We start from the raw sequence: 27,296 nt of genomic DNA on the forward strand, positions 1-27,296 counted from the left end.
CATTTCTAAGAAATGCAAATGGTGTCAAACTTGATAAATGGTGCAGAGCCAAGTGCCAGTGTGAGCAGCAGGACAATGTCTTATGCCAAGGGTTTGGTGGTTCTTGTTTTGTTTTTTTGTTCCCCTGAGAATGCCTGTGAAGACTCAGAGTGGAGTAGATTTGTGGAAAAGTTTGGCTAGAATTTACCATTTACCTCTTGAGTGACTGAAGTATGGGGAAACCCACTGTAACGTTTGGCGAATTAATAGAAGTCCCGAAAGTGTCATCAAAGACCAACAGAAAAAGATTATGAAATACAGTGGATTTTCTGTCAGCCCTTTGCCCAACATTGGTATCATAAGGAAATTACAGGGTCATTTACATCCTGAACTAGTGAAATAAAAAGTCCCTGCCCCCAAGGAGCTTACAGTCTAGTGGAGAGAAACAATAGGGATGCAAATAATCATAACATAAATTAGAGTATGATAAAAACATGAGAAGCAACATCAATAATAATAACTAATATTTATATAGAGCTTTTTTTTTAAACTTAAGTAAAGCTCTTTGCCTATACCGTGTCACTTAATCTCACTTGAGCCTCATACCAGCCTTGTGTAGTAACTCTAGGCATTATGCATATTTTACAGATGAGGATACAGAAAGCCAGAGAAGTTAGGTGACTTACCCACAGGCACATGCCAAGTATCAGAGAAGGAATTCAAAACTAGGTCTTCCTCAATCTGAGCCCAGCCTTCTCAGATATCTAAAGAAAAAGTGGACCCAAACTTCAGAGATTCTTAAAGACATTTTAGTCTGTTAGTGGGGTAGGCCTCACACAGTGATTATTGGCACAACTACACTGTGTACTAATAATTGCGCAAAAATCTAGTGCTTGAACTCCATTTTTGCTTAGATTATCCAGATAATCTTGCTTGGATAGGCAGGTATTCACGCATGCCAACCCCTTCAGGTGGTTAGATAATATTATACACATGTACACGCACAGATCAGAGGGGCAGTGTGTAAAATTATTAGAAAGCTGCAATAAAGACTGAGGTCAGATTCCACCCTGGACACAGTGATTCTGTGATTCCATAAATGTCATTCAGCCTAGCTGTGTGCTCTGTCATCTTTTTGAGATCGTAAGAGAGAGATCATCTGACAATTGGGATTTCCTTATACCAATAAAATCATATTTTTACCAAATACATCCCCCAGCCTTCCAATCTCGTCTTTATTTGTTTCTCTCTGCCTCTTATTCACACATACACAACACATAGATACACATGTGTATGCATACATGTACATACATGTATACACATATACAGAGACAGACATATACATATATACAAACACATCTACATGCCCATTACATAAATACACAACACACAGCCATAATATACATACATGTATATGCACATGTACACAAGGTATGCACACACGAACATACATACATGCATATGTGTATATAAATGCCTTGTGCACATGTGTATATATACATGCACCTACATTAATGGAACTATATAATTGTAGAACTGGGAGGAACCTTCTGGATCAGCATAACTTTTTTTTTTTTTTTTAGTGAGGCAATTGGGGTTAAGTGACTTGCCCAGGGTCACATAGCTAATAAGTGTTTAGTGTCTGAGGTCAGATTTGAACTCAGGTACTCCTGACTCCAGGGCTGGTGCTCTATCCACTGCGCCACCTAGCTGCCCCTTCAGCATAACTCTTTACCCACATTTTTGCAGTGACTTTTCCAAAGTCACACAATAAGATAGCAGCAGAGCCAAAATTAGATTTATGGACTCAGAGAGCTGGGAAGGACCTTCAAATCATCTAATCCAAGATGCTGATTTTATAGATGAAGAAAAGGAGGTCCAGAGTGATGTGACTGAGATCCTATAGGGAGTCAGTGACATAGAAATTCAAGCCTTCTTACCCTTTTCTGCCTGGCCACTGGTCAGCCCCACTGTGATGACAGCATCCCTTGATAAACGTTACCTTGTGTTCAAAGATGCTGATCTCAAAGAAAGAGATTCAGGCAGTAGGACCAACACATGGAAACAGGAAAAAAGGATTTTTCCCTGATTCATGAAGATTTATTAAACACCTACTGTGTACACAACAGTGTGATAGATTCCAGTCATGCAAAGAAAAGGAAGATACAATAGTTGCCTTAATTATTTCTATTAGGATTTGTTGTTTTAACTCTGCTGCTGACTCTCCTTCTATGACCTTTTTTTTCTTTCCCTTGTTATCCTCTTGCTGAATTAAGTTTTTCATAATTTCTTGTCTCTCTTAATTGTTGCGCCCGAATAATGAAGAAATGATTGGTTAGTTGTACGTTTGCAGTTCCTAATAACATAATAGGCAACCGAGTGAAAACGTGAGCAGCTATAATAGTAACTAACATTTATTTTGCACATTAAGTTTTGATTTTTGGGGGGTGGGGTAATGAGGATTAAGTGACTTGCCCAAGGTCACACAGCTAGGAGGTGGCAAGTGTCTGATGCCAGATTTGAACTCAGGTCCTTCTGAATCCAGGGCTGGTGCTTTATCCACTGTGCCACCTAGCTGCCCCCCACATTAAGCTCCGGAAAGCAGCTCTGAGTGGCTCAGTGGATAGAGAATGGCATCTGGAGTCAGGAGAATGTGAGTTCCTGTCTAGCCTCGAACACTTAGTAGGTGTGCAAGTCTCAGAGAGCAGCTAGAAAGTGGTAGAGTAGTTCGAATGCTAGACTCAGAGTCAGGGAAACCTGGGCTCAAACTGCCACCTCAAAGATGTAATATCTTTGTGACTAGGCAAGTTGCTTAACTGCCTTAAGCCTCAGTTTAATTATCTGTCAAATGGGGGTAATGATAGCACCTATCGAGAAGGATATTGAGAGGATCAAATGAGATAACATGTATAAAACACCTTTCAATTCTTAAAGCACTATGTTAATTATTGTGGTTGCTGTTATTATATTTAGAGCTGTTGTTGTGTTGCTGTTGCTGTTGCTGTTGTTTTGGGGCAGCAAGGTGGCACAGTGGATAGAGTGCTAGACCTGGAGTAAGAAAGACTGTGGGTTCAAATGTGGGTTTAGGCACTTACTACCTGTGTGACCTTGGGCAAGTCACTTAACCCTGTTGGCTTCAATTTCCTCAGCTGTAAAATGACCTGGAGATGGAAATGGCAAATCCCTCCAGTATCTCTGTCAAGAAAACCCCAAATGGAGTCACAAAGAGTCAGATACAATTGAAAACTATTAAACAACAACAAAAAAACAAATTGTTGTTATTATTATATTTAGAGGTATTATTGTCGTCTGTCCTGGCCTTCTTTAGTTCAGGGAAGATACCTCTTCCCCTTGAAAAACAAGCAGATAAGCAAGGCTTGATTGTGCTATATATAGCAATTTATCAGCTTGAGTCTCACCAAGCTCTTGGGCCATACCATCACAGCTCTTGAGCTGGGTGGGACCTAGGAGGGTCCCTCAGGTAGTAAGCATCCATGGCAGGATTTAAACCAAGGACTTCTCACACCAGAGTCAAAATATTCGGGTCCATCAGACCTATGGCTCATTGGGTTGGCTGGTTGTATGCTAAACCAGAGGCTAAGATGTGCTCAGCATAGCCTTTCCTAAGGACTGAGATCCTATGGAAATAACCCCTAGGTTGCTATTGTGTGGGATCCAGGGAAGCCAGATGACTTGTAGTTTTCTTGTTATACCTATTGGATCCAGGGCCAGCCTTTTTGTACAAGTGAGTGAGCTTTTGAGTTTGTCAGGAGGACATTGAAAGACCATCCTGTGCACCCATTTCTTCTACCCACCTGACTCTGACTCTGAAATCCCCATCATGACTCACCCATTTGGTTTAAAGCATTACAGGCCCCTGGTCATAGGGTACAGCAGTAAGTTCTTGCCCCCTAATTCATTTATCAGATTAGCTGGCAGAGAGCAGTGTCACCTCTCTTAGCTAATCTGATAAATGAAGGGGACATAGGACAGGCATGGTCATGGAACCTGGACTGCTAATAAAAACTGTGGAATTTATGGAGCATTTTAAGGTTTGCATGCTTTTGATCTTGTGAATGAGATAAGACAAATATTCTTTGTCCCATTTTGTAGATGTAGACACTGAGGTGAAGGGAGTTGAAGCTCCCCATCAGAAGGAGACTGGGGTTTGAATTCAGGCCTTTTGATTCCATGTCTGATGTTGTTCTGTTCCTAGTTGACCCAGCCACAAGATCTCATGAGGGCTCTGAGAACCTGGGTGTGTGTGTGTGTGTGTGTGTGGAGACAGAGACAGACAGACAGACAGAGACAAAGAGAGGCAGAGAAAATCTACTGACTAGCTATAACTCTGCCCTTGTGATCCTTTCTGGTAGAACAAGACTGTAGATGAAACTGTGTCATAACATATTCTATGTTTTTGGTATTAAAATCCCTTGGGATGGCTCAGAAATGAGCCTTCATATATTGAATTCTTCGGGATAATATATTTGGGTCGATTCTTGGGGAAAAAAATTGGGATGATAAAAAACATCTTGGATTGTAGGTCTTTTCCATTATGATGAATGGATTCATTACAGGGGTAGCTGTCTTTTACCATACTATCATTTCATTCAGTTAAACAATCCTTTAAGTATGACATTGGGTGGGTCAGTTAACCTCGCTGACCTTTGTCAGTAAAATGAAGGGGTTGGCTTAGATGACATCTAAGTGACCCTTCCACCAATAAGTCTGTTAATCTCTGATCACTGAGTAGGTGGGTTGCTGACCAGGGCCTGCACATGTTCCCTTATATAGATAGGAACCCCTCCAACTCAGCGTAGTGCATTTGTCATTGAGTCGTTTCAGTCATCTCTAACTCTCAGTGATCCCATTTGGCAAAGATATGGAATGGTTTGCCAATTACTTCTCCAGTTCATTTTACAGATGAGTAACTGAGACAAGCAGGGTGAAGTGACTTGCCCAGGGTCACACAGCTAGAACGCATCTTAGGCCAGATTTGAACTCAGGAAGATGAGTTTTCCTGACTCCTGGCCCAGCACTCTATCCACTGTACCACTTAGCTGCCTTTATATAGTTCCTCTCAACTTTTTCCACCATATTTTTTTGTGAGAACTTCTGTCCCTATCATCTGTAGGAGCTGAGAGCCAGCTCTTCCCCCAGTCCTATCCTTTCCTTCCTCACTTAAACCCAGCCCCTTAACAACCTCTGAAGCTCTTACTGCCCAACCCACAGTGGCTCTTGGAGTTCCAATCTCCTTCCCCAGATGAAGCCTCCTTCCCCCCCCCCACCCTCCCCCTTCTGAGAGCCGTGAGCAAGACTATTACAGGAGGGAGACAAGCTGAGACCATGGGGGGCCGGGTGGGGCCTCACTCTTGGCATCCCCAGCTGGAAAGCAGGATGGATTTTCCCATGGAAACAATGTTATGTAGGGTGGTTGGGCTCTTAGCTATATTATGGGTAAAATAGGCTTTTGTGGGCTGACCTGGAAACCTAGCAGCACTTTATGGCATTGTTTCTGTGGGAAAATGCCTTCCAAGCTCCTGGCTAGCTGACTTACAGACTTGACTTGGGAAACACAAGTTACTTAGAAGTTGGGAGTTTCTTGCATGGTGAGGTACTTTGTAAGGTTATTTGCTGTTAGGAATTCACTCTGTAAAAACACAAAAGAATCTGTAATAATCACACCTCCCAGCCACTTCTGCTATCCTTTTCATATCCCTTTACCTTCTCCTGCCATCTCTTCACTCCATTCTTTGTCACCTATCTCCCTCCATCCCTACTTCTTTGGAGTTCCTCTGGATGCGAGGCATGCACCCCTTGGTGCTGTACACACAGACATCAGAGGGTCCCATGCCCTTCATTATCCACTGTCGGCCCCAGGCCTCTTCCAAATAAGAAAGGAAGGAAGGAAGAAAGAAAGAAAAAGAGAGAGAAAGAAAGAGAGAAAGAGAAAAGAAAAAACTTTTAACCTTCAGTTCCAATGTTTAATATTTCTGCTGCATTTTTGGCCATTGTTCTAAAATACAGTGGAGGGGGACAGAGAGGGAGAGGGGGAGAGAGAGACAGAGACAGACAGAGACAGACAGAGCCACAGAGAGACAAGAGACAGAGAGAGAGAGTGTGCGTGTGTGTGTGTGTGTGTGTGTGTGTGTGTGTGTGTGTGTGGTAGGGTTTTTGCTGTTTCCTCTATTTTTTCCCCATCAGGAGCATTGTTACATTCAGCTGTCTGTTGTAAATGATGTCCCTGCATTGTACAGAACCACCCGGGGAAGGGTTTATTTCTGTTTTCTGTTGTATAATTAGAAAGCCTGGGTTCTCGGGTGGTCTGCTTTCTCTGCTAAGAGTTTATCTAGCCGTCTGGAAAGCTGAAAATGGCTTTCATCATCACGGCACCAGTCCCAAGGACTATAGTTTCTAATCTTGGCTTTTCTTTTGGTCTGGGCTCTGACTCTGAGTCATTCTATAGTTCTGGGCCTCAGTTTCTCCTTCGCTCAAAAGCAAGAATTAGAATATAGAAAATCGTAAGCATTCAGGACTCTCAGATTTGGGAGGAACCTCAGAGGTTATCTAGTCTAACCTATGTCTGAGTAGAAAATTACTCTAAAGTATTTCCGATGAGTGGTTTATCTAGCCTCCACTTGAATGAATGAAATAGAATTTATTAAATGCTTACTGGGTGCCAGGCACCCGAAAATTATCTGAGATGAAAGACTTACTACCTCCCAATGTGGCCCATTCTTCTTTGGGATTTTATTTTTTCTTTTGATCAAATTGAAATTTACCTCATTGCAATTTCTGCTGCTCTTAGTCCTCCCCCACCCTGCCCCCATTCTAAGAAAAACAAGTCTAATCCCTCTTTGATATGATAACCTTTCAAATACTTGAAGATAGGGCTGAGGTCCCCAACTAAACCTTCTCCAGACTAAACATTCCTTGTTTCTTCAGTCAGTCTTCACATTGTCACCCTCTTTGGGGTACTGTCTAGCTTGTCTGTGTGTCTCCCCAAATGCAGCACTCAGTTCTGAACATGATACCCCAAATGGGGTCCAGTAATAGGCTGGTGCCTCCTTCCTTTTGTGTACTGTATTTCTTTTTATAAAATTTTTACTCCTTTTTAATATTATTTTCATTCCCAGATACATCTGTACTCCATTACCTATCCAGCAATCTACCCCTTGTAAGAAAGAAAGAAAGGGAGGGAGACTGACAGACAGATAAATAGACAGACACAGAGACACAGAGAGACAGAGAGAGATGGAGAGAGACAGTAAGAAACAGAGGAAGAAAGAAGGACAGAAAGAGAAAGAAAGCAATTCAGTGAAATCAACCAATATTTCAACCAAGACTGACACTGTATGTAGTGTCCTACACCTGTGGTCATCCACCTCTACAAAGAAGGGCAGGAAGCAATCTTATATCTTTTCTTTGGGGCCAAACTTGGTCATTATAATTTCATAGCATTCAGTTTTGATTGCTATTTGCTTTTTTCCATTGCTGTGCTAATAGTGTACCTTTTGTTCCCTTGTTTGCATTGATCTGTTCATTGTGTGTATTCTTTGATTTGCTTATTTTAATCAGTATAAGTTCCCATAAGCCTTCTTATGCTTCTTTGAATTCATTTTCTTTGTTTCTTAAAATATTCCATTATGTTCATGTACTGCTTTTTGGTTATCCATTTCCCAAATGAGAAGCATCTACTTTATTTCACTTTCTCTGCTACTACAAAAAATACTGCTATTAATATTTTGATGTATATTTATTTCTACCTTTGATCTCCTTTGAACATATCCCATACAGGAGGATCTCTAGGTCAAATAGTATGGAGATTGTCACTTTCTCAGCACAATTCCAAATTGCTTTCCAGAATAATTGGGTCAATTCACTTTTTTAAAAATTTAAATTAATTTTTTCAATCAGCAAGCATTTATTTCTCACCTTCCCACATTTTCTTCTGTACTCACTAGAAAAAAGTATTTATTTCTCTTTTTTCCCCACAATTCCTTCTGTACTCATTTAAAAAAAAAAGAAGCAGCACAAATCTCCGGTATAATCAAGTAAAAGAAATTCCCATTTAGCCCTGTTAAAAAATGTGTGTCTCATTCTGCTCATTAAATCTATCACCTGTCATGAAGTGGGTATCATCACACTTGGTCATGTCATTGATCAGAATTCTTAAATCTATCAAAGTTGTTTGTCTTTAAAACGTTGCTATTACTGTTTATGTGAATCTCCTGGTTCAGCATTCTTTACTTTGTATCAGTTCATATAAGCCTTCACAGATTTAGCTGAAGCCATCCTCTTCATTGTTTCTTGTGGCATGTTAGTATTCCACTATGTTCATATATCGTTAAGTTATCCAATCATTTCCCAATTACTGGGTATTTCCTTAGTTTCTAGTTCTATGCATTTATACAATGGGTTACTACAAACATTTTTGTACATGCAGGACCTTTTCCCCTTTCTTTGATGTCTTTGGGGGTAATTTAGTTCACTGTATGTCTTTTTTTAAAAAAAATAAATAAAGGCTGTGAGTACCTTAGGGTTTTTGGCTATCTCGTCTTCCCAGGACCCCAAAACCTTTCACATTTGTAGGCATGAAATCAGGTGGCTAGTTTTGTTTTTGACAAATATATGAGGCATAACATCTCTCAATTCCACTAATGGGAACCAAGATGAAAAAGATGAAAGGACTGTAGTCAGCCCTGAAGGAAGGGATACTCATGGAGGTAGTGCCCCCCCTCCAGATTGATGAAACAGCATATCCATTAAAGAATTGTAGTTTATAATAATATTCTTAGAGCAGGAAGGGACTGGAAACCAGCCTTTTAAACACCCCAATGAATGTAGTTCCCATTCACTGTTGACCTCAATAAGGGGCAATTCAGTTCAACTTAATGAACATTTGTTAAGTTTTTGGTATTTTTCTTTTGGCTCTGATTTCATCCCTAGTGGGGAAACACAATGCAAACCAGCAACTTGTCCTTAAACTTTTAGTCTTTGAGAGTTGCTTGGGGGTATCGAGAGATTTAGTGACTTGCCCACAGTCTCACAGCTAATATATGTCAAATGTGAGACTTGAGCTTAAGTCTTCCTAGGTCCAGGACCAGAGATCCATCAATTATTCCAAGTTGCCTATCAGCATATAATTTGTTGTTCAGTTATGACTGATTCTTCTTCATCCCATGTTCCTCTGTTCGTAGGGTTTTCTTGGTGAAGATACTGGAGTGGTTTGCCATCATGGATCCATAGGCAAATGGAAGCTAAGTGACTTGTCAAGGGTCACAAGACTAGAAAGTTTCTGAGGCTGAATTTGAACTCAAATCTTTCTGATTTGCAGCCCAGCTAGGTTCCACCTAGCTCTCTCTCAGTATATAATAGACACCTAAAAAACGCTTGTTGAGTCTAACTGAATGCATGACACAGTGGGGATAAAGGACAAAATTAGATAGTTGCATTCTACTTGAGGAAGAAAATGCATAGAGAAGTATAACATATGTTCCTATTTCCCAATGATTTTTTCATTTCTCAAAACTCTTTTGGACTCATCTCTCAGGGCCTTTAACACATTCTCCATAGTGGACATTTTTCATTCTTTAAGGTAGAGCTTCTAAACCTTTTTTGGTGTCAGGGATACCTTTGGCAGCCTGGCGAGGCCTTCTCAGAATGATGTTTTTAAATCTATAAATTAAAATACATAGTACTATAAAGTACTATAAAGAAAACTAATTATGTTTGAAATGCAGTTATTTTTACACACAGAGAGAGTTAAATTCATGGACTTCTGGTTAAGAATGCCTTTTTTTAAAGAGTAGGTGTATATATTTTTTAAATAGTCAAAAGTCAGTTACAGACATGTCTGATGAATTAGGTGAAAGATCAATCTGGGTAAATCTATTTTGGATGCAATAGAGAGGGCTAGTTAAAAGTACACAGACTGGTTTTCTTGTGTGGCTCATAAACTTGCCCTGATGACAGCCCCAGATGGAGTTCCAGATGTGTTTTGAAGAGTGGCAGCGCCCCTAAAATAAGTGTTTGGACTTCTGTGATGACTATTTTAAAGGAAAATATTCCAGATGTCTGAATTCTTATATGTTTGTTTGGGTTTTTTTAATGGTCTCATAATGAAAAAAGGTCAAATGGGTTTCCAAGATTTGTTCTATAATGTTCCATATTCTAATGAGTTCCATTGGAGTGACTTATGGAATGTAAGCACCTTGAGGGCAGGATCTGGTTTTTCATTTTGGCTCTGCCCAAAACACCATTTTTGGCTTGCTGCCAGACACTGTGCCCCATACTTAATAACTGCTTTATTGGATTAGATTGACCATAGAGGTCCATGAATTCAATCTTCCACCTAATACTGAAGTCCTTTCCAGAACAGCCTAGAACAGCCTCTGATTCGGGATGGTTTGCATTTAATCTTCAGAGAATTTATTAACTTCTTCCTAGGTCAAAAAACTGTTGGGGATGCAAGGACTTTTCAGATTTGTGTTGGTAATCCAGTTTTCTAATCTTTTAAATCCAGAATCATAAATTGCTTTGTAGCTTTTATTTCTGCCTCATACTGTTTGCTAAAGATCTTTTCTCTTCTTTGGTGTGTGTGTTTTCTCAGGTCTTCTTCTAGTCCTTAACCTAGTGTGACATGCTTAGCACGGCACATAGTAGGTGCTTAATTAATGTCTATCAAATTGAATTGAATTCTTTAAGAAGCATTAGGTATTGTGGCAGAACTGACTAAACCTTTCTACATATGAACACAAGGAGTTTTCTTTTCTTGCCTGTAAGAACAGCCCCAGGATTAGGTTATCTGTTTGTCCACGTCCCAATAATAACTATTTTTAAAATTGTCTTGGTTGGTCTATTATCAATAAAGTCTCTCTTTTTTGAATAAGAATGCTTGTTAAAGTAAATCCCCGTAGCCTTTCTGCCTAAATGTAGTCACCTGGTGCAAATAAAAATTACTTAAAGGTTTACTCAGTTTTGATGTTGATTTAAGCAAAGCCCATGAAAATACCTGAGCTAAATCCTGTATATTCAAGTATGTGAAAAAACAAAACAACCCCCTCAAAACCCAACTGCACAATACAGGCTTCTTTAATTAGAAAGCTTCCTCTTTGACATGTGAGGCAGGAGGAGAGAGTGGATGGAGGGGGTGGAGTCAGGAAGACTTGGAGTCAGTTTCAGATTCTGTCTCTGACATCAACCTTCGGTGTGATGAGAGAACTAAGATTGATAGAAGTTGTGGCGTTTCCCCCCAGGATCTTACAGCTAATAAGTATCTGAGGCTGGATTTAAATTCGGGTCTTCTTCACTCTGAATCTAGAGTCTGCTGTAATATCCAGTATGCCACCCAACTGCCTCAGTTGCCTCATCTCTGTAATGGAAATAATAATTGCTGAAGTCATAGAGATGGACCAGGTGCTGTCAAGTTGAGATGCCTTTCAGTTTATGTGATTTTTTTTTTTTAAGGAAAAAGCGATCATCTATTCTGGACAGATATCTTTTCAAACGTGCCTGCCTGAAGATGGTATAGAGAAAGCCCTCATTATGTAATATCACAGAGCTTAGAGCTGAAAGCTACCTTAGTTTGAGACAGCACCTGGTCCTTTCCTATGACTTCAGGAATTATTATTATTTCCATTATAGAGATGAGGCAACTAAGACATCAAAAGAATAAGTGATTGGTCCAAAGTCCCAGGGCCACTTAATGTTAGAGTTAGGACTAGGGTTGTTGGTTTCTTAACTTGAAGGGCAGTCACACTACTCTTCCCTTTCGAACTACTCAGAGGGAGTGTAAATAGCAATTGTTTCCATTCTGGCCACAAACTCTGAGGGGCTTGCTTCCCTTCTCAGATTGGTTCTTTTGAGAAGGCAAACTAAGCCATCTTCTTCCTCCATTCTTACTTAGCCTTTAACTACTGAATGACAAACTGAGACCCAGAAAAGATTTTAGCTTAAAAAGGCCATGCTCTCCCACCGCATCCGGGGGCCCTGAACTTGTTAGTCCTCTTGACCTATGTCTTACCACTGGACTCTGATGACTCTGGAGGAGAGTCTTTGAGCAGCTCTGCCTCACTTAAATCCAATTCACTTGCCAGTCATCACCCTTCTCATATCATTGGTCCTCTTCAAGAACAAAGGACAAACAACAACAACAACAACAAAAAATGCATGGTATAACTTCAGGGACTTTCTTTTCCTCCTTCGAAGAGCCTCCATAAATCTTTTCCTATCCCTTATCCATATGCTCATCCACCCCATATTATTGATGTCCCTGGATCTGTTTCCAAATCTGGGCTCCGGTTTCTCAGGCAGAGTTTTTCTCTGTTCCTCCTCCCAGGCGAATTTTGGCTCCAGTTGTACCTGAGGCCAAGCAGATCAGCTCCAATTCATCTCTTTCCTCCTTGGGCCAGTTGTTTCCAGGAACCAGTCATTCCAGTTTTCCCCGTTGGTTTCTGAATCCCATTATCTCAGCTTTCTGAGCAGCCGGGCCTTTTCTGCCGGTGTAGTTTTCTAACCTATCACCTGCCTTGCTAATTCTTGGCCCTCTCTCCCCTTGACGGATAAATTTTCATTATTGGTTTTGCGTGAAAGTCTTCAGGGTTCCACTCTGGATGACCCCTGTGGTCACTTAGTGATTACACATGCCGGCTGGGGTAATTTATTCACTTTGTTTTGGTGTGAACACGTCCCAGGGGTCTTGTAACTGCTGTAATCACTTGACCCCAGTGACTGCTAAATGCCTTAAACACAGTTATTTTAAATTTATAATTGTTTTCATTAAAAATCCCTTATAGTAACTTAACTGACCTTGCAGTCAGCCTCATACTATGGGCTGGGGGAGAATTAAAAATATTATGATACAAATAATCTATTGCTCATCAGACGGATTCCTCCTATCATCCCAGCACCCACCCACTTTGCATTTGTGCCTGTCGGTGTGTGTGGAAGATGAAAGAGAAGAGTTCGTAATTATAGCACTGAGGACGTAATGCAATATGTTTGTTCCAGCCTGCCAGAGACAGACTGCAGCATATCTGGGGAGTGAGCGGTGAAGGGGCCTCCAAGGTATCCTAAGGGGAAACTGGCCGATGTGACCGGCCCCTGCACAAGGGGCTCCACAGGGTACCTGAGGTTGCCTGGGCCTTTTTTCCAAAATCACCAGCCCCACTCCTTTGGAAGGGTCTCCAGCCTTCTTTCTCAGACCTTCCCCAACCCCAGGCTGTTCCCTTGGCCTCCTCCTCTCTGCTCTTAGAACAAGACACTGCATCTGCAGACTCTGGGCATTTGTACTGGCTGCCCTCCAAGCCTATGACACTCTCCCTCGTCATCCCTCTTCCTCCTGGTTTCTGCCTTCTCTGAGAATGCTAGTGCCTTCTCTCTGTTAATTATCTCCAGTTTATCCCATCTGTATCTTGTTTGTACATACTTGTTTGCATGTTCTCCTTCCTTTTAGAATGTGAGCTCCTTAAGGACAGGAGCTGTCTTGCGTGTGTGTGTGTGTGTGTGTGTGTGTGTGTGTGTGTGTATTTTGGGGGGTCACACAGCTAGTAAGTGTCAAGCGTCTGAGGCTGGATTTGAAGTCGGGTCCTCCTGAATCCAAGACCAGTGCTTTATCCACTGCGCCACCTAGCTGCCCCACAATGTGTATATTTAATAAATATTTATTGCCTGGTGAATTGTTGGTCTGATCTACATCTCTAAAATCAGAAACTTTCCAACCTCTTCTCCAATGCACCTTCAGAAAGCCGTCCACATTTATTTTCCTAAAGCGCAAGTCTAACCACATCAACCCCCAGCTCAAGAACCTTCAGGGGCTCCCTATGACCTGTAAAATAAAATACAGATTCTTGTGTTTCTGGCATTTAAAGCCCTTATGAATCTTCCTCTAATTTACCTTTCCAAGTTTATTGCAAATTACTTACCTTTTTTTTCAGTCTATGGGCAGCTAGGTGGTGCAGTGGATAAAGCTCTGGGCCTGAAGTCAGGAAGATTCATCTTCCTGAGTTCAAATGCTTTGTTACTAATGCTTCTTAGGATTTACCTGAGGTTCAACTCATCTGCCACTTCTTATGAGAAGTCTTTCTATTTATTTATTTACCTACCTATCTATCTATCTATCTATCTATCTATCTATCTATCTATCTATCTATCTATCTATTCATTCATTCATTCATTTATTTTTGGTGGGACAAGTTAAGTGACTTGCCCAGGGTCACACAGCTAGTAAGTGTCAAGTGTCTGAGGCCGGATTTGAACTCAGGTCCTCCTGAATCCAGGGACAGTGCTTTATCCACTGTGCCACCTAGCTGCCCCCAAGAAGTCTTTTTTTGATACTGCTACCTGTTACTCTTCTTTTCTTCCTCAAATTGTCGCACACAAACACATCATAAATCTATGTTGTGTCCCCAGTAGAATGCATATTATTTGAGGTCTGATCCTTTTTTTAACTTGACTTTGTATTCGCGGTCTTCCAATACAGTAAGCACTTAATAAATGCTTATTGTATTTTGGTCTTTGATTTAATACAATTTGCTAACCCAGAAGCTTGTGATTTGTTGCAGAGGAAAAAATATTAAATGTCAGGAGACCCAGGTCCAAGTTTCATCTTTGCTACAAAGTCAGTATGACCTTGGGAAGGTTTTTTTTTCTATCTCTTGACCTCAATTCCCACAGTTCTAAAATAAGTACATTGGACTAAGAGGTCTCTGAGTTCCACCAGTGTGCCCATAAATATTTAACAATTGACTCTCAGGGGAATAAAATAAAAGTAGATGTGACACAGTTACAGGTTTAATCTGAATTATTAACAATTTTCTCCATCACTTTCCTAAGTCTAGACAATTAACAAAACAATAAATTAAGCCTTGATTTGTTGCATTTGCACATTTCCAAGGCATAAATGCTCACACAGAAAATTAGCACTTGGCTCTCAAGCATGACTCCTGGACACCCCTGCAGAGGGTTCTTTGAATTCCAGATCTTTGAACCTTTAAACAAGATATATTCCCTGTCCACACACCCTTGCCCAGTCATGTCTTTTCAGTTTTTTGGAGGGGGGGGGGGCAATGAGGGTTAAATGACTTGCCCAGGGTCACACAGCTAGTAAGTGTCAAGTGTCTGAGGCTGGATTTGAACTCTGGTACTACGGAATCCAGGACCGGTGCTTTATCCACTGTGCCATCTAGCTGCCTCCTTCAATTTTTTTTTAAATTTAGAAACTTTATATAGCTTCATTTAAAAAAAAAACACCAAAAAGACAAAAAAAAAACCCTCCAGCAAAAAACAAAATTAAAAAAATGGCAAAAACATGACAATATCTAAAATTGAGACTCTTCCACTTTTCAAAAGCAAGACCTCTGAAAGTTCTGTCTACTCAGTGGAAGAACCCTACCAATTCAGGAATTACAAATGGGACAATGATGTCATTTCACAAACAGAATTTTATTTAACTGAAGGAGCCTTCCTCAGTTTTCCTCTCTTGTCCTCCTTACCCTAATTCACTTTTAGAAATTGTCCTTCCTGCATTTTCTTTTCTCCTTTTCTTTTGCATATCCCAGACTCCTCTAGTGACCACTGTTCACATTGGTCATGGAGCTAGAATAAGAATTAGAATTAAAAGGCAGCTCAGCGATTATAGTCTCAGAGCACCACAGACCCAGAGCTGGGAGTGGCATGGGTGGCCTTCTAAGCAATTCCCTTAAATTACAGGTGGGGACACTGAGGCTCAGGGAGGTTCAGTGACCAGCTCAACATCACAGATGTTAGAACTCAAACTTTCCAACTCCAAATCCCATTTTCTTGCTCTTTTGCCATACTGCTCATCAATTCATTCTTCCTTTAAATGAGGGGGTTGGATTAGAAATGAGCTTCAAGTTCCCTAGCAACTCTAAGAATATTTACGTGAGAAATTTTTGTGTATGAAATAACCTAAATAGCTAAATTTTTAAAAATAATATTTAATGCTAAGATGATAATTTAATTAAACTACCAAATTTACCAAAATGGATTATATTAAATTAAAATTTAATGTTGTCTTATGCTACTAATTAAACAAAACTAAGTGGTTTTTAAAATATAGGCATTTTATATTTTATGCTGGATTGTTGTTCAAATGCTAGGTTGTATGAATACATAATATACAGTGAAATAAGTTATTAGAGCATGTGCAGATTCTGTTGTATATCTTTTTTTTCCAGGCAGGAGCATTTTGAATAAAATGTTTTTGAAATTAAAAATATATATATGCATTTCATATTTTACGTGACTACACATGTGTAACCTATATCAGATTGCTTATGGTATCAGGCAGGGAGGCAGATAGGAAAGAAAGAATAGAATTTGGAACTCAAAAGTTTTTTTAAAAATGTTAAAAATTGTTTTTACATGTAATTAGGGGGAAAATAAAATATTTTAAAAGTATTTTATTATTTCCAGTTACATGTAAGGATAGTTTTCAATATTTGTTTTCACAGTTTTTAGTTCCAAACTTTTTTCTCCCACCCTCTCTAAAAATATTCTTTAAAAATAAAATAAAGATTGTTAACATAAAAACCAAAATAAAATATAGTTATTTCAGTTAGCTTTTAGTTTTGCATTCTAATATCTATCTAAAAAAGGGGAGGGGTAACGGGCAATGAGGCACTAACCATAGTACACATTTCTATTCTTTTAAAATAACCCCTTGAGGGGTATTATCATTCTCTTTTTGCTAGTGAAGAAACAGATGCACAGAGAAGTCAAACAACTTACACTACGGTCACACTACATGAGTGGGGGTAGAACTGGGGTTTGAACCCAGGAACTTAGTCTCCAGGTTTCATGTTTTTTTAGTCAGAATTATCTGAAGCCATGGAGGGTATCTTAAGACGTCTAGGAGTGCAAAAACAATCATGAAACAGAAATCTGTTGGCATTTTTTAGTTATTGTGTTTTTATTCCCAAGTGCTCTCGACATCTGGAATTTGTTTTACTACTCTGCTTGGCTGGTCCAAGACGCATAATCAGGCAGTTTGCTGTCAAACACTCCATTGATACACCAAGTCCGCATGTTATTGTAGCAAGTTTTGCATGCATTTGACAGTTGAAATTGAAACAAACTTTTTTGTCTGGTTTAACGACTTTTCCTATGCTTGAGTTTATGGTTGCATTTAAGGAATGAGGAAGACGAAATCAATGGGCTTTCTGTTTCTCTCATAGGAAAAGCACCTACAAGACTGACTCTGAATTAGGTGTAGTTTTAATTTTAAACTTAGTCATTCTTGGCTCCCTAGATTTTGTTTCTCTTTTTTTGCTCCAATTTATGTGACCCTCCATGGTCTGGCTCTTGGACATGAGAATTTCCCTTGCCCTTCTTTGCTGTGATAAAGGGGGAGGTGAACCTTTGGGTTTTTCCTTTATGTGTCCAATGTGGAAAAGGCACTGGACTGGGCAAGCAGGTCTCCTGCTGGGAAACATCACTCAGTGTCTTGTGTTTCAGTTTAGTTTTTTGTGGGGCAATGAGGGTTAAGTGACTTGCCCAGGGTCGCACAGCTAGTAAGTGTCAAGTGTCTGAGGTCGAATTTGAACTCAGGTCCTCCTGAATCCAGGGCTGGTGCTTTATCCACTGGCCACCTAACTGCCCACTCAGTTTCCTCAGCTTTAAAATAAAAGGGTGGACTAATCCAGGATCCTATGATTTTCCTGCCTCTTGAGTCTTTTCTTCATCAGCCAATAGAGATCTGCCTGTCCCTCAGGAAAATGTAATAATGATGCTGAATACGGCTCATTTCCATTGAACTCTGAGGTCATAAAGCCTTTTGGAACCACGATTATCCCCATTTTACAGATGAGGAAATTGTGTCCCCAGTAGTTGGCTGTCTTTCTCATGGATAAGCAAGTAATTAGAGGCATGAATCTAGCTGGGGACTTCCGATAATAAGACCAGTTGTCATTGCACTGCACCAAACTTCCTGACTCCAGGTGCAGTGCTCTAATCACTATTCTTATAAATAAGTATATTAATCTTCTTTTTTTTCTTATAAATAGGTATATTAATCTTTTTTTTTTTTGCGGGGCAATGGGGGTTAAGTGACTTTCCCAGGGTCACACAGCTAGTAAGTGTGAAATGTCTGAGGCTGGATTTGAACTCAGGTCCTCCTGAATCCAGGGCCGGTGCTTTATCCACTGTGCCACCTAGCCGCCCCCTTATATTAATCTTCTTAAGAGGTAGAATAAATAGTGATTCGAGTGCTGTACCAGGAGTCAGGAAAACCTGAGTTCAAATGTGGCGTCAGACACCTCCTTGCTATATGGCCCTGGGCACATCATTGAATGAGTTTGCCTCACTTTCCTTCACTGTAAAGTGGGGATAGATAATAGCATCTACTTCTCAGGGTTGCTGGGAGGATAAAATGAAACACTATTTGTAAAGCATTTTGCAAATCTTTATTTATTATGTCCATGCTAAGTGTTATTATTATGGGGAATTCGCTAAATCTCTGAAAAAGTCATTCTATTCTTTTCTCACTTTTTGGAACATGGAAAAAGGGAAGGAAAACATATGCAGCCATGCGAGTCACTTAATCGTTGCCTGCCTCAGTTTCCTCATTTGTAAAATGGGGATAATGAAAGCACCTATCTCCCAGGGTTGTTGTGAGGATCAAATGAGATCTTTTTAAATGCTTTGCAAACCTTAAAGCATTTGAATGAACCTATAGGCATGCTAGCTTTTATTATTGGCTTTGCATGTAAGAGTTTTTTGGGGATTTAGGAGAAAAAATATCGACTTTTACTCCCAGAATTAAATGCCTTGCCCATTATGACACAAGTCATGGAAGACTAGAGCCAGATACAACATAATTATGTCATAGTAAGACTGAAATATGATTTACAAGAGGCTTAAAATTGAGCTCTTTTTAAAGGGCACATTTCATATTATAAACCTGGGCAAACAATTCCCACCCCTTCCCAGTCATTTATCTAGAAGTGAAAAATCCATTTAACCCCTTTTTTAATCTAACAGACAGTCCATTTATCTTTGAGCTTTCCATTGTAATACATCAGTAACATGGGATTTCCTTGGAGGGAGATGTCCTTCCACGGACTCAGACCAAAGGTAGTCTGAGGGTTTTCTGGGACTTTGGGAGTTTCTGCGACTTACTTGCCCGTGGTCCTACAGTAAGAATCTGGGATAGGACTTGGAACCTAGGCCTTATTGGTTCTAAATCCTGCGTGCCCCCTACAATGTCAGGCTGCTTTTATCATCTAATGTTTGTAAAAAAAAAGTGGGGTGGGGAATGGAATGGATTTTGTTGGTGGTAGAGGAAAATAGAGGAGACCTATAGGTAATAACTTGTATTTCTGTAACCTTTTTTTTTTTTTTTTTTTTTTAGGCAATGGGGGTTAAGTGACTTGCCCATGGTCACACAGCTAGTAAGTGTCAAGTGTCTAAGGCCGGATTTGAACTCAGGTACTCCTGAATCCAGGGCCGGTGCTTTAACCACTGCGCCATCTAGCTGCCCCTCTGTAACCTTTTAAGATACTGTCTCTATGGGGCTACTAGGTGGTGGAGTGGATAGATCACCGGTCCTAAAGTCGGGAGGACATGAGTTCAAATCCAACCTCAGACACTTACTAGCTGTTTGATCCTGGGCAAGTCACTTAACACCAAATGCCTAAAAAGAAATACTGTTGCCACTATTAACTGCGTGAGGTATATAGCACAAGTATGATTATCTCCCTTTTAAAGGTCAAGAAACTGAAGCAAATGGTGGTTAAATGGCTTGTCTGGGGTCCCATTGCTAGTGTCAGGGAGAGGATTTGAACTGGGGTCTTCCTGATTCTGTGTCCATCAGTAGAACCACTATGCCGTATTGACCTTCATATTCTAATATTTCTGGTGGCAGGGGAGGGGTGTGTTTGTGGGGGTTGGGGAGGGTATGGCAGGGGTGGTTGTGGATGGAAGAAAATGGGCAAAGCTGTGGGTAATAATATTGCATATTTCCATAGCTCTTTAAGGCCATTTCCTCATAATTACCTCATGAGATAAATAGCAAATGCAGTTTTCAAATGAGGAATATTTAATCACCTCTCTCTGGAGTCAATAAGCTTGTAAGTGGTACAGCTGGGATTTGAACTCAGGGCTTTCTCCACTTAGACAAGCTGACCTCGGTTTTGTTTCTAAACCGGGCAATATTAAAAATAGAGAGCTGTTACTACCAGCGGCTGATAGTTGTCTTACAAATACCCATTTGGCAGGAGGTTTTCTAGGATCCTGGCAGATCTCTGGGCTGAATGCTTGGTGTTCTTAGGGTCTCTGTGGCTACTCAGTGAATGTTTTAGGAGGGACAGATTAGCTGCTTGTAATTCTGGGATAGGAAGGAAAGAAGAAGCAGCGGTTCACAAGGCAGTGTGTGTGAGGGCCTTTCATTTATTACTGTAAATGAGGCCCAGTGCTACACAGAGCAAGGCCTTGTGTAGTCTGGGGCATCAGGAAGGAAATTAATTTTTAAAGAGTCAGGTCAATATGGACTGAGGTGTGGTACCTGAGTATATTAAAAAGAAGTTAGCAAAAGTCAGTCTGGGACTGACATTTCCTAGAAATAGCCAGTGTGTCATTCTAGAACGTTAATGTAGAAAGAGCTCTTCTAAAGGCAAGAGAAAAGGGGGATGTATGGGGGAACCTGGATAAGGAGAAAGGGGATTGGATTTGAAGTCAGGATTCCAAGGTTCAAATCCCTGCACTCCTGCTTCATGCTTTTGAACAGCCAGATTCACGACCCCACTATCACCCTCCATTCCTTTCTCCTCCACCCCACCTATCCTCCAGAACAATTCTTCCTTCCACTCTGATTCAGTCCCTCAGCATCTCATCCCTGAAACATCGCAAGGGCCTCCCTGCCTCAAGTCTCTCTTCAACCCATCTGTTAACAGCTGGCAAAATGTTTTTTTTTTCCTAAAGAGCAGGTTTGAGCATGCTACTCTCCTGCTCAATAATCATCGGTGGCTCCCTATTGTCTCTAAGATCCTTTGATCAGCTTTTAAAGTCCTTCACAATCTGATTGCAGCGTACCTTTCTTAATTAATTATGCATGACTCGCTTTCACAAAGGCTGCAGTCCAACCAAACTGGACTTCTTGGTATTTCTCACAGAGAATATGGCATCTCGCTATCTTAACAAACACCTATTGAGTGCCTACCATGTGCCTAGCATTGGGCTAATTACTGGTGAGACAATGTACAAAAAATAAACTGTTCTCAAGTGGTTATTATTCCACTGGGGGAGAAAGGATATATATATCTATAGTTATAAATGTGTGTATGCATGTGTATATATAGGTACATATAGATACATACATACAAAATACTTTTTATTATGGGGAAAGTGCCTTAGAGATATGGAAATATGAGATATCAACTCCCTTAATTCTTTGCATTTCTACCTACTTTAAAAAAAATTTACCTATAAAAGCACATTGTTGTTGTTCAGTTGTGTCTGACTCTTCATGACCCCATTATGAGATTTTCTTAGCAGAGATGGTTTGCTATTTATTTCCTTCTCCAGTGGATTAAGGTAAATCAATGTTAAGTGACTCACCCGGGGTCACACAGCTAATAAGTGTCTGAGGCTGTATTTGAACTCAGGTCTTCCTGACTCCAGGCCCAGAGCCATCCACTGAACCGTCTAGCTGCCTCCCTAAAAAAATCACATAGTAGGCATTTAATAAATGCTTATTGACTGACTCATATAATGTATATATACTGCTGTACCTGGAATCTAGAAGACATGGATTCAAATCCTGCCCCTGACTCTTATTTTTAATTTATTTATTTTTGGTGAGGCAGTTGGGGTTAAGTGACTTGCCTAGGGTCACACAGCTAGTGTCAAGTGTCTGAGGCCGGATTTGAACTCAGGTCCTCCTGACTCCAGGGCCAGTGCTCTGTCCACTGCACCACCTAGCTGCCCCTGACTCTTAATAGTGATATGTCCATTTTCAAGTCATTAACCACCATTTGACTCAGTTTCATTATCTATTAAAGGGGATGATAATAATAAGGTCAGTCCTTCCCTTGTATAGTTATTTGGGGGAAAGTTTCTTAAAGAAGTACAGTAATATAAGTTAGTAGATTTCCCCAATTTTCTTCTATTAACAAAACCCAGATAATAAAGTATAAAGATAACTTGAAGCCAAGTCAGAAAAATCAAGGTTCACAACCTACTTCTGATGCTTATTATCTGTGTGACCTTCCTGAGCCTCGGGCATCTCTCAGACTAGAAATTCTAGTCTGGATATGATCTAGGTCAGTGGGAGGAGATCTTACACCAAGGAAATGATGAGTCATCGTTGCATAAAACATGTACAGAAGAGATGATGTTTGATCCTAGAAGAAGTAGGGGGCCTTTGGTATTTGCTGAATTGTAGGAGGTAAGAAATTCAAAGCCAGGTCCTCCATTGCCAAATCTGACGCTCTTTCTACTGAAGCACGCTGCCTCCCTGTTGGTCAGTCAGTCAGTCACTAAATATTTATTACATGCCCACTATCTGCAAGTTTCTGTGCTAAGAGCTGGAGATAGAAAAAGTGGCAAAAGACAACCCCTACCATCAAGGAGCTTACAATCTAACAGGAGACTGCTTTCAGAAAATCCCCTTAGTGGCTGTGGGAGGGAGAGACTTGAGACTGGAAGCAGGGAAAACGATTAGATCTATTATAGTAAGAACTTAAAAGGAGAGGTGATGCTGGCCTCAGTTAGGGTGATGGCTAAGTGAGTAGAGATAAGGGAACAGATGGGAGAGATGAAAATGAAGCAGTCCTGTAAGGAGCTACTGGGAGGACAGCGTGTATGTGTAGAAGGAAATGCAAAAGGATTTTGGAGGGAGAGATACTAGCAATTTAGGGGGTCAGGAAGGGCTTTCTGAGGGGGGGCACTTGAGGTGAGCCTTGTAAAAAGCTAGGGATGCTATGATATGGAAGGGAGAAAGTAGTGGAGTAGACAGGCTGTTCAGGAGCCTTGAGGCAGGAGATGTCAATCATTATTTTGAAGTCTGGGACCATCGGATTGCTAATTTAAAAAGACTCACCTCTTCCCCCAAAACAAAAAAAAATAAAAAAAAAATACTGGGGCCAAAGCTTGGAGGAATGATGCCCAATTCCTGATTTGAGATTTGAAAGGGGATTTTTTTTCATTCCAACAAATGGTCAGCCAAAGCAGCCCAAATGGGTTCCCTACAGCATGGTGGCTGGCCAGGCCTGCAAGGATTTGTGGGGAGGTCTCCCAAATGAGGCCAAGCAGCTGTGTATCCAGCCTGGAGCACACAGATGATCTATAGTCTTTTGTACACGGGCTTTCAATATTTAATATGCCATCTCAATTTTTTAAAGATGTCCTTTTCTGTATCCTTGAGTCTATTTTGTCTCTGAATGTGTGCAGGGGAGAAAGGCACCCAAAAAATCTAGAGTCGGTGTGCCCAAGAAGGATGAACTGATACTTTGCTGCTAACAATAGCAATGAAAAATGAAGGGGAAAAAAGCTTTTGGAGACCTATATGCTGCTTAGCAAGAACAATGCTGGAGGGGGGGGGGAGCGAGGCTGAACAAATCCCTTGGAAGAGGGGAAGGGGGCAGTGGCTTGGCAGATGGGGGGGGGGATGCACTGCAAATTTTAGTATAATGTGTAGTGTTGAAAGAAATTTTATCTCATCGTAAAGATTAGCAGGCTGTGTAATTCAATTTAAAATTGGTCGGTGGTGTCCTGTCTATTACAGGACCCTTTTTGTTTTATCACCACTCGCTTATTTTATGTCGTGCGGCCCAAGCACACAAGGGCTTCTTTCCCGCCTGTGCTGCTTGTTGAGGAAATTGTCGGGGAAAGCAAGAGATTATCTTCAAATGAGTTAAGAAAATGCTTGCTTGCTCAATTGAATGCCTCCTTGTTTCTTTCTCTCTCGCCATCTCTGTCTTTCTCTCCCCTCCCTTTTTTTTTTTTTTTGTTAGCATAAAATGAATTTCTTCTGGGCAGGCAACCATTGAGAGCAGAATTCTTTTCAAAGCATTTGTTGGATACAGGGCTTGGTTCTCAAAACTCCAATGTTAGCACTTATCCACAGTATCTTGGGCATTACTGTGCCATTGAAAACCAACGTGTAGCTGCTTATGTTAATGCAAGACTGGCAGACCCACATCTGATGGTAATTACCCAGACTGGGGGGTTAATAAATGGCCTTAGAATGACTGGCTTTATTTTCTTTATTACAAGAAAAATGGGCAGCTTCCTGAGCCCCTGCTGTCTGCTTCTTGCTACCAGCCTGGGTGACTTGATAATTAACGGATTGGGTGCCACTGGTTCATGGGCACTGCTGGGTTTAATATTCATGTTGGGGAGAACTTGAGTGTTAATACTGGTATGTTGGGGAACAAAAAAGTCTATATAGAAAGAGGTTTTAACAGATGAGTGCCCAGAAAAATGGATTCAAAAGAATTATTGATTATCTATTATCTATATTTATGTTATAGAGTATCTAAATTATCTAATTTATATCTGTACTATAGATTATAATATATCTACACTATCCACATCTATATTATGTCTGTTATAGAGTACTGAAATTATCTATTTATATCTATATTATAAATTATCTAAATGATCTATTTTACATCTATATATTATATATTATCTATATTATATCTATGTTATGGAGTATCTAAATCATCTAATTTATATCTATTGTATAGATTATCTAAATTATATATTTTATATATTATAGATGACCTATACTACATGTTATAGAATATCCAAATTATCTATTTTATATCTATACTATAGACTATTATCTATAGCATATCTATGTTATAGAGTATCTAAATTATCTAATTTATATCTATATTATAGATAATCTCAATTATATATTTATACCCATATTATAGATTATCTATTATCTATAGTATATTTATGTTATAGAGTATCTAAATTATCAAATCTATATCTATAGCATATGTTATTTATATTATATCTGTTATAGAGTATATAAATTATCTACTTATCTGTTATAAATTATCTATTATATATAATATTATAAAGTATCAATTATATATCTATATTATAGATTATTATCTGTATTATATCTGTTATGGAGTATCTAAATTATATCTATATTATAAACCACCTAAATTATCTATTTTATATCTATATTATAGACTATCTATTATCTATAGTATATCTGTTATAGAGTATCTAAATTATCTAATATATCTACACTATAGATTTTCTAAATGATCTATTTTATATCTATATTATAGATTACCTATAGTACATTTGTGTTATAGCATATCTAAATCATCTAATTTATGTCTATAGTATAGATTATCTAAATTATTTATATCTATATTATAGATTATTTATATCTGTTATAGGGTATTTAAATTATCTATTTTATATCTATATTATAAATTATCTAAATGACCTAATTTATAGCTACATTATAAATTATCTAAATTATCTATTTTGTATCTATATTAAAGATTACATTACATCTGTTATAGAATATCTAAATTATTGAATTTATATCTATATTACAGATGATCTAAATTGTCAATTTTAATAGAGTTCAGTAAATAGGACTTTTATTTCTGGGAATGTAATGCTAATAACTAGCATGTATAAATAGCTTTAAAGTTTGCAAAGCACCTTGTATAGATTGTTTCATATGCGTCTCCCAATAGGCCTTGGATATTGAAACTATAGGTATTCTTATACCCATTTTATATATGAGGAGCCTGAGGCTTGGAGAGATGACTTGCCTGCTTGTATCAAAACTGATTGCTCAATCTGTTACTTTCTTCAACCTGACTTAGTGTGAGCTAATTTGTAGCCCCCAGTTTTGTATGATTTATTTGTGGAGCTCTTTGTTTAGGCAATCATTGATACAGTAAATTATGGTCACACTTGAAAAATATAAATTCCTACTATGTTAAGGTGTTGAAGGATGACTTACCTTGGGTCATGGGCTGATCTGTAGCATAGTCTTTCAGAGCCAAAAGTTCTAATGGAAGAAGTCAATGAACTCAGCTGTTGAGCTCATGAGGTACCATTATCTCATACCTGATGAAAAAAAGGATTAGCTCACAATGTCTAGGACTCTTCAAGTTCGGAATGTACTCAGAAGAAGACAAAATTATGGGCTGTATTGAACAAGCTGAAACAGAAGAGAGACATGAATCCTACAGTTGGGTTAAAAAAAATCAATTGTATAAGGACAGGATGAGATAGGGAAAAAGATCTTGGGGGGGGGTCAGACTTAATATGAGACATAGACAAAATAAATGAGCCAAAATAAAGCTGTTGCAATGTCAAATTGTGCCTGCAATGAGGGAAGTGGTCATTCTCCTTTCCTGTGCCCTGGCAGACCACATATGGAGTACTGTGTTCAGTTCCAGACATTACATTTGAGGAAGGATATTGATAGTCAATAAATAGTCAGTTATTAAGAGCAAACTATGTGCCAGGTACTGTGCTAAGTCCTAGAGGAGGGGTGACTAGGATAATGAGAGGATTAAAAACTGTATCATGGGTGGGGCAGCTAGGTGGCAAAGTAGATAAAACACTGGCCCTGGATTCAGGAGGACCTGAGTTCAAATTCAGCCTCAAACACTTGACACTTACTAGCTGTGTGACCCTGAGCAAATCACTTAACACTCATTGCCCTAGGGGGAGGGAAATAAGAAAAAACTGTGTCATGTAAGAATGAAGGATCTGGAGATGTTTAGCCTAGAGGAGAGAATGATTACTAGGGAGATGTGATAGATCTCTTCAAATGTTTAAGGTCCTATGAAGAAGGATGACTTGTTTTCCTTGGCCTTAGAGGGTGGAACTCTAAGGGGAGTAGGTAGAAGTTACTGTAGCTAACAGAAGTACTGAAGGTTGCTAGTTGCCCTTCATGACATCTTGGAACATTAGGGTTGTAATCTGAGAGTCTCTCATTAGAGTTTATGGATTCTCCTTTCTTTACCTTGGGGCTGGCAGATGGAAAAGGGAGGAGGTACGTTGTGGAAGAGACAGGAACCTGCCAAAGACAAGTTTTCCTTACATTCTGCTTCAAAGTTGGTGTGGGGAGCATTAGGAAGCACTGGAATTGGCAGATAGAAACAAGTAGGACCACATAATGGATGTGATAGCTGTTGAAAACTACCAAGATGGCTGCCTGAAGTGGGCTTGTCTGGGATGCATTCCCCTTTCACCTGCACTGATTAGAATTCTTGGTGTCTCAGCTAGAGCATTCCCATCTACGTGAATCATCTCTCCAATATCTTGGAGCCCTCCCACCCAAAATTACCTTTTTACTG

The 27,296-nt window shown here is 39.6% G+C and overlaps 1 protein-coding gene across 4 annotated transcripts in view; it reads left to right on the plus strand.

The window, feature by feature from the left end:
- The window catches only part of MPPED2 (metallophosphoesterase domain containing 2), a 210,352-nt gene that overhangs the window by 64,663 nt on the left and 118,393 nt on the right, over window positions 1-27,296 (plus strand). The window lies entirely within an intron of this gene.

Source organism: Dromiciops gliroides, chromosome 6 (genome assembly GCF_019393635.1).
Source record: "Dromiciops gliroides isolate mDroGli1 chromosome 6, mDroGli1.pri, whole genome shotgun sequence".
Taxonomy (NCBI): Eukaryota; Metazoa; Chordata; class Mammalia; order Microbiotheria; family Microbiotheriidae; genus Dromiciops; species Dromiciops gliroides.